This window comes from Phyllostomus hastatus, unplaced genomic scaffold (genome assembly GCF_019186645.2).
Source record: "Phyllostomus hastatus isolate PE091 unplaced genomic scaffold, TTU_PhHast_1.1 phas_contig_62, whole genome shotgun sequence".
Lineage (NCBI taxonomy): Eukaryota > Metazoa > Chordata > Mammalia > Chiroptera > Phyllostomidae > Phyllostomus > Phyllostomus hastatus.
In genome coordinates this window covers 1,327,214-1,335,828 of record NW_025333921.1, presented here as the reverse complement: position 1 = coordinate 1,335,828, position 8,615 = coordinate 1,327,214, and positions in this window count along the sequence as shown.

Below are 8,615 nucleotides of genomic sequence, written 5' to 3'. Positions count from 1 at the left end.
AGCGCACGTTCTTTCTCTCCCTGCAGCTCACCATACTCTTTCCTCTTTGTCCTTTTCCTAAGCTCCAAAGGCCCTTCTTCTGCCTCTGGAACTTCTTTCCCGAGCCTATACAGCCCAGCTGGTTCACTTCTTTCTACCTCTGTGACTTTCTAAATAAACTTTCTCCTTCGATTTGAGTTTCTTGGCTCTGAATATTTTTCTTTGCCAAACTCAAATACCAAGGTTGCTGAACCAAGGTCCAGTCTAACTCTGCCAGTAACAGCTGGTGCCATTTCGCCACTAACAGGATCATTTCCACATGCTCTCAAGACATTTCTAACTGTAAGGCATTTAAGACTTTAAAGTTTTAACTGAAAAGAATGATGCAAATGAGATAAAAACCATTGGGTAAGAAAACATGGAAGAACAATGCATTAAAAAGTTGGAAGCTGGAGAAGAAAAAGCAATGTGATAGGCTTGACTGAAGCAAAAGGAGGGAAAACTCTGATTACATACTGTGAGGAAGGAAAAATCTTTTTCCCTACGTTCTCCCACTCTGACCATGGTGGCCTGTGAATTAAACCGACAAAAGACAGAATAACAGGAGAAAAGGCACACAAACTTTATTGACGTTAATATTTTACATGCATGGAGCCATCACAGAAAAGTGAAAAAATGAAAGAAGCAGTTAAGTTGGGGGAGGATATATATCGTTGTGACAAAGAGTTATAAATTGTGAAGATGTGAAAAGACAAAGAAAAGGGGGTTGAGACTCCTAAATGTGGTAAACTGTAGGAAGGTGGCTGGTTAGTAAGGTTTGTTATGCAGACTGAACTCAGCACTGTCTTCCCCTTCTGATACAGGAAAAGGGGAACACTTTTACAAATGGAAATGTATGTCACCTTTATAAGGGAAAACTTATGCCCTGCTTTTAAGCAGAAAGGGGGACAACAGAGAATTTTTTCTGTCTTTTTCAACTTCCTCCAGCTCACAATAATCCTTATACTAAACTCTTATATTTTGGGGGCAGCATATTCTGGACCCCTTCACTAGGAAAACAACTGGGGGCTCAAGTTGAAGAGTTTCCAGAGGCAGGTTCTGAATAACACAGAGAAATTAAACTGCTTTACTTACACATTTTGAAGTAGCTTAAGGGAGAAATATTAGAGGTGGACTAGACAGGATATACCAAAAGGAAGTTAAAGATTTCTTATCATAATGGTGTAAAGAAAGAGAACTGATTTTAGAAATACTAAAAAAGACAAAGCTAGACTGTTTCAAAGGTTTGTTTTCAAGAGGTCAAGTTTTGATGTTGTTCTTATCATTTACTTGAGCATTAAAAACTTGGGGAAACATTTAATGGAAGTGTTACCAGACCTTGAATGCCAGGTTCTTGAGTTTTGATGTCATAGAAATGAGTGCTGAACCCAATGCAAGATCAAGCAGATAGAGCTTATTGAAAACAGCCTGTGCACAAGGGAGTCGACCAGAAAAGAGAAGCTGAGCTCCTTGAGAGGTCCTTGTGGATGGTTTACAGAGGGGCCTCAGGGTGGATGTGTAACAGTGTGCAGCCAGGGGAACCCCAAATAGGGATTTGTAATGGGGTCCAGAACTCAGGGTGTCCATTATACATATAATGTCCTCCCTGCCACAAGTCTGAACTGGGGATGGGACACATGGATCAGGGCCACTGGGAGCTGTTTTGTATAGCAACAGTTTTGCAACTAACCTCAGTCATGATCATTTAACATATCTATAACTTTTTTAAAAGATTTTATTTATTTTATTTTTAGAGAGGGAAGGGAAGGAGAAAGAGAGAGAGAGAAACATCAATGTGCGGTTGCTCGGGGCTGTGGCCTGCAATCCAGGCATGTGCCCTGCCTGGGAATCGAACCTGCGATGCTTTGGTTCGTAGCCCACGCTCAATCCACTGAGCTATGCCAGCCAGGGCACTATCTATAACTTTTAACTGGTTTCATGAATAAGTTAAATAGCTGTGGCCATGCTTTAAGCCAGGGAGATGGGAGTGACTTCCACCCATGACAGAACCAGATCCCCCTGGTTACAGTACCTGCATGAGAGCTTGGAGTAAGAAGGAACCACGCGGCTTTGGGGCTTCCTTTGCCATGCAGCTTACAGAGCTGGGAAGCAAGATGTAGCAACGATGCAGAACTCTCCCTTAGCAGTTCAGAAGAATGCAGGAGAGATGCTGCGGGAAGGAAAGGGGTAAAAGGACTCTTTCTGGTGGGCCATGAGAAGGTGCCATGAGGGTTTGGGTTAACTGGAGATCGCAGTGGTGACACAACTGATGGTGCTGGAAACTGAGAGAGGCCTGCCAGCTGAGCACAGATTACTGGGAAGAACCAGGGGCTACTGGAGCGATGGACTTCTATTTCCTTTCCTGAGATATGATACCCCAGACTGGGCAAAGGGGAGAAGAAAAGACTGTGTGTGTTTGTGGGTGTTTTAAGAGACTTTGGGATCTTAAGTAATGAAGACATTAAGTCATTACTGTAAGTGTCTACAACCTTTGAATAAATAATTCCTTTCTTTTTTCACCAATCTCTAACACTGAAAGACATCAATCCCTGGTGGCAGGCAAGACAAACCTAGTACAGGGGGACCCTGGGAGAAGGAGGGCCCATTTGGTAATAGTATATTGTTCCCCGCCTCCACGGGTCTGTTCTGTAACAGGTATGGGTCATGGAGATGAGGACCAAGTCGGTTGTCCCAGGATTGTTGTCTGGCAGCAAGTGACTAATCCTGGGGTGATCACACATTGTTTTCCTTGGTCAGTGGACCACTCAAAGGGTCCATAAAATAATGCTTGCACAAATATTCTAGTTGCCATTTAATTGACAAGACAATTTTGCAGGGTGTGGTTTTTAAAAAGGATGCTATCATTGTACAATCTTTCCCTTAAGGATGCAATGAGGTTAATTTCAAAACTACAGAATTTTATTGAAAGCAAAGGTCACAGTCAGGTCTAAAGTCTAAGATGGAGTCCCTTCAGTCAGGATGGAGCCTCTAGATGTTACTCTCTAAAGTATCACAACAAAGATATTTATATAGTGTGTAAATCACTTTACATTCAGTAAATTCATCATGAGGTGAAAACATCTACATTTAAGGATTCTAGCCCTTAGCAAAACAAGGTTTATTTCTACTCTAATGAAATATTCCCACAATAAGAGGTAATGTTACTTTTAGTCTTGGTATCAGTTGGGTCTTTGCCAATCTGCTAAACCTCTGTAGGCCTCCATCACAACAGACTACGTGGACCCTTAACAGATGGGGACCCTGAAGTCCTCCCCATCATGAGATTCTGCTTCAATGTAAATGAATACAACTCTTGTTAAGATAAGACTCTTCCTTTTCCTTCAGTCACTCTTTTTTAGGTTGAATACATTCCTCATACAAATAGTTGCATTATTTATGATAGGATAAAAAAACATACTTTCTTCTCTGCTCCTTTTAGAGAAGAACAGAACTACAGGATGTATTGCCATCTCAAGAAGTAAAAATTTTGATCATTTTAATAAGTAAACTTGGTTTGGAGTGAATTGTTCATATAGTTACTAAAGTGCCACTTTGAAGAATCACAGAACAGTTTTCAATTTCATGAACATCTGAGTGTTGAGTCTCTAGACATTTGCACATATTTCAGTATAAGGGACCAGTGTCCCTCCCACAATAACTTACATAGCAAGAAGCAACTCTATAGACTTATGAAAATTAAGCATGCTATTATTCACCATATTGATAGATATATACAAAATGATTGTGGTTCTCTTCCTTTATCTTTTTGCAAAATTTTAAAGACCTGCATTTTTTTATCCTATATCTTAGAGTAAAAAGGTTTTGAAATTACACTAATGTACTGAAGTTATAATCCTAAACATGTAACAGTTCCGGTTCCCAAAGCACATTTTTTGTCCCCTTAAGAGCTTGAAAATAGCCCGCAGCACCAGTGGTTTGGGGAATGTTGCCCACGATCACCTTTCACTTTTAAGCATGCTTTTTCCAGTTCAATTTTGTGACCCTTTCTTTTTACTCTAGTTATTTGGGGCCTTTCCTAAGTACAACCAAATAGGAAATGACCACAAAGATAAGTGGAAGGAAAAAACATTTTTAAAATAACTTCACATACCACCTGCAATTCTGGTAAATGCCTCACTCTCAGACTGTGCGGGCATTTTTAAGATTTCTGTCAAATCAGTTGTACTGCCCCCCCATAGGGATCCAGGTTTCCTTTTCAGCTCAGTAATCAAATAGATTGACTGGTCTATGTCTGCCTTTGTCCACTTTGACCTACATGTTCCTGTGAGGGACATCTTTGTCTCACTTTTCTTTGGTCACTGAGTTCATGTACCTCAATAGGCTAAGTCTCTCAGTCCATTAACAAGAATTCTCAGCTCAGCCCTAGGCCACCCAGAAACCCCGTTGCAAGTTCTCACTGAATGGCTTCACTGGTGGCCCATTCAAATGTGCTAATGTCAGAAAAAAGGGCTGAATGGGGCACCAATGTACACCATTGCGGAGGCAAAGTGACTGGGTTTCCAATAAAGCCTCCCCGGGGTGGTGTTAAGCAGAGATATCAGTGGTGCAGAGGCTGAGCCAGGACCAATGCTCCAATCATGCCATCAACAGGTGGCACAGACACAGGCACTTCCATATGAAATCACACTGCAAAGGTCACTGACAAGGCCTTCCTCTCTCCGGCTTCCAACCTCCAGCTAAATGTGCAGATATGCCTCCCTCTCTTTCTGGTTCTGGCACAGACTCAAAGAAGACATTTTGGGTGGAAGAGGAAATGGGTATTGTTTATTTTTAATTGTTCTGAGGTTCACCCCTCCAGCTGAGAAACTTTCTCAAAGCCCTTTTATTTTATTGTAATTGTACAGAGCAGATAAAGCATTGTTTAATAACCCCAAAGCATTAAAAGGGCATTTAGCTCAGCAAGGGAATATTTTGACTGTGCAAAGCAGATGTCACATTATGCCTCTGTGAACTAATTCTCTTAAGAGAACATCTTGAACTGCAGCTAAATTATGCAGATACGATGACCAACCAACTCTGTAGCCTCCTCCACCCCTCAACAGAAATCAGGGCAAATGAAAGGGAAAAGAAAATAATTGAGCAACTCCCGATTTTTCCTTCTAAATAGATAGGTCTTAGAAGAAACATAAAAGGAACCAACAAGACATAATTTTTATAATTACTTTTAAAATTTACTCTAAGGCTCCTGGATTTCTGGATTATTCACAAATATACACTATTCCCATGCATTAACTTGGAATAACACTCCAAAGTTATAGTTCCACTATCTGTCACTCAGACTGGACATCATGATGAGCCAGCACTGCTGCCTCCCTGATTCCTAATCCTGAGATCCTGGCCCACCCTGCAGAGCCAGGTCACGTTCAAGACAACCTCAGCCTTCCAGGACATCCAGCTTCTGCTTGGTCAACTCACTGCAAGTCAACATAGTCGACACATACGAAAACCACTTCAGTCAGTTCCTCAGCTCCCTCAAACCATTTCTACTCCCAAATCAAAAGTAACACACACAAAAATAGGTAGCATACCCCACTCCCTCAGCTATTTTTAAAGATAGTAATTTTATTGGGGGACAAAGTACAAAGTACAAGGTCCATACATACACCCAAAATGGAACTAAACCCACATGGAAATAATTTTTAAATATTCCAGGGTGCTAAACTGGGGGAGCTCCCAACTACAGAACAGACCCCAAGAAGTTGCTTTGGTCTAGTTGGGAGAGGGGTGGGTTAGGTGGAGGAAATCCTCTGCAGCCCACATTGTGTATCTGGTCCCCACACAGGGGCCTTCCTGGGACTTTACATCTGGTTGCCAAGCAACAGATGGTGCAAGAGAGCTGTCCTAGAGGAATCTTCTTTTAGGACTTCATCTCCAAAGTGACTCCCACACAATCCTCACATTTATGAAGGGTTTACAGTGATAAGATTCAAGGACAATGGTTCTTGGGCCCCAGAGGGAAGGCGACGAGTCTCCCAGAGCCTCCAACTAGCCTAAAAAATCTTCTTTCCTTTTTCCTTTGCAGCCACATAAAAGATTTCCCCCATTGTCCCTCATCTTCCAACTCTAGTAAGTTCCTCCTACTTTTTTCTCAGGCCAGATGAATTATAAAGAAAATAAAGAAGAGCCCTGGCTAGTGTGGCTCAGTGGATTGAGCACCAGCCTGCAAACCAAAGGGTCACCAGTTCTATTCCCAGTCAGGGCACATGCCTGGGTTGCAGGCCAGGTTCCCAGTAGAGGGCATGCAAGAGGCAACCACACATTGATGTTTCTCTCCCCCTTTCTCCCTTCTTTCCCCTCTCTCTAAAAATAGATAAACAAAGTCTGTTTTAAAAAAAGAAAATAAAGATTTTGTAAATTATTGTAATTTTAATATAATGTGGAAATATTTCTTTTCTCTAATTATCTCGTATTTTCTATCCAAGTTTAATAAATATTAACATTTTGCTTATTGTGTCAAGTTTTTTAACCCAAGAAAAACATCCCAGGTAAGGTGGAAGCCCTCCTTGTTCATTTCCAGACCCTTTCCTCTGTCTCCCCACAGGCAGGCACTCTGATGCATTCAGTGGTAAGCCTTCCAGCTTAGGTTTTAATACTTTCACTAAAAAATTGTTCTGAGTTTTTAAACCTTTGTAAGTGATGTATTACATGTATGTAACTTGCTCTTTTTACTTCATATTGGTTTTGAGATCAAATCATGTTAAAACTGTGCCCAGCACTGCTCTGAGTACTGAGAATACAACGGAATAAAACAAACTCCTTCACTCATGGAGTTTTTATTTTGTTTCCTTAATTTGTATAATGGACATGGATTATTTTAATACTCAGAAAAAGAGTTATTTCTTTAAAAAGTAAAATTAATCCTCAGTCTTCTATTCCTCAGAAGTAGAATTTTGCCCTCAATTCCCTAAGAAAAAATATTTGCATAACATGTTAGTAAGAGAAACAACTGGCTAGGTTTAATTAAAAAAACAAAATCCAAATTTGTCAATCAGGAAAAAAAATTCCTGCCTTCTCTTTCCATAATTTCCCTCCTCCTTAAGCATATTTCATCCAAAACTATCCAGGCGTATCTGACCTTTCGGTGTCTCTGGGCCACACTGGAAGAAGAGTTATCTTGGGCCACACATTAAATACACCAACACTAACAAAAACTCATGAGCAAAGAAAAGGTTTTCAGTAAATTTATGATTTTGTGTTGGACCACATTCATACCTATCCTGGGCCGCATGCAGCCCATGGGCCGAGGGTTGGACACCCCTGACTGAAACTTTTTTTTTTAATCTATGGATTTTTGTCGGGACTGTTGTCTGTAGTGCCCACACTCTTGCAATTGGGTTAGCATTTGAGGGTATTTAGATATTGGTCCAGGAAACTGCAACCACGTGATGCCATAGTTACCCATTTTGGTTCCTATGGTATATTGCCAGATAGAAAAGGTTATAGTCCCTTTTAAAAAATAACAAACATAACTGAAAATTGGATTGGGTTTGTACCTGACCACCTGGCTTGCATTATTTCTCTCACCTTTATTCCCTCTAAGCAGATCAGCTTAAGAAGTCAGAATCTTCACACACAAAAAAAAGAAGTCAGAACCTTAAACAGCATTTTTTATAAGAGGCCTCTGGATTTTACTTTCTTCACTGCCTCTAAAGAGGCTCCACAGAATGCCCAGAAAGAATGGGCCAACCCCCAGCTATCCCTTTGTTTACACTTCATTATCCCCCTCCCTGTTGCCCCTTCTCTGCTCCCCCTCCTCCAGCCGCTGAAACTTTGCTTTTGAAGGCATTCTTGACTTCAGAGAAGTTAGACCACGTCACGGATGTCTCTTCTGTCTCTAAGGCAGGCTAATGGAGATAATGGGCCCGTGGGAGAGAGGAAGCCAAAGAAAGAGAGGGATTCCTTGGAATGCTTAAGGGATTACTGACAAAGCTCACCAGACAAATGAAAAAATGGAAAGCAGCTGAGGTCAGTCTACTAGATCCTTTATGCTGGGGTGGTGGGGTGGGGCGGGAAGGCTTGTTGTTACTGTTTGAGGAGGGGGAAGTAATGTTTTAAATTAGCTTTAGGCCACTTATCAAAAACTTTAAATAAATTTTTCAGATAATTAAGACTATACCCAGGAAAAGTCATTAGCATTTTACTGTATGTAGTCTTAATTAACAGTCTTAATTATCTGAAACATTTAAAGTCTTCAATTAGTAGTCTTAATTAATAAAATGGAACAATAAATGAACATTAGTTAAGTGAGGAAAATTCAGTATCGATCATTTCCTAAGTCAGAAAATCAAGCATTTAAATGCTGCTGCAGGAAAGAATTTAGCAGGAATCCTTTTTTAAAAAGGCATGCATCTTTTATTTTTTAATGTTGTTGTTGTTATTATTATTATTATTATTATTATTATTATTATTATTGGTACTGGTATTATTAATCCTCACCCAAGGATATTTTTTGTATTGATTCTAGGGAGACAGGAAGGGGGAGAGAGAGAAAGAAACATCAATGTGAAAGAGAAGCATTGATCAGCTGCCTCCTGCACACACCCTGACTGGGGATTGAACCTGCAGCCTAGGTATGT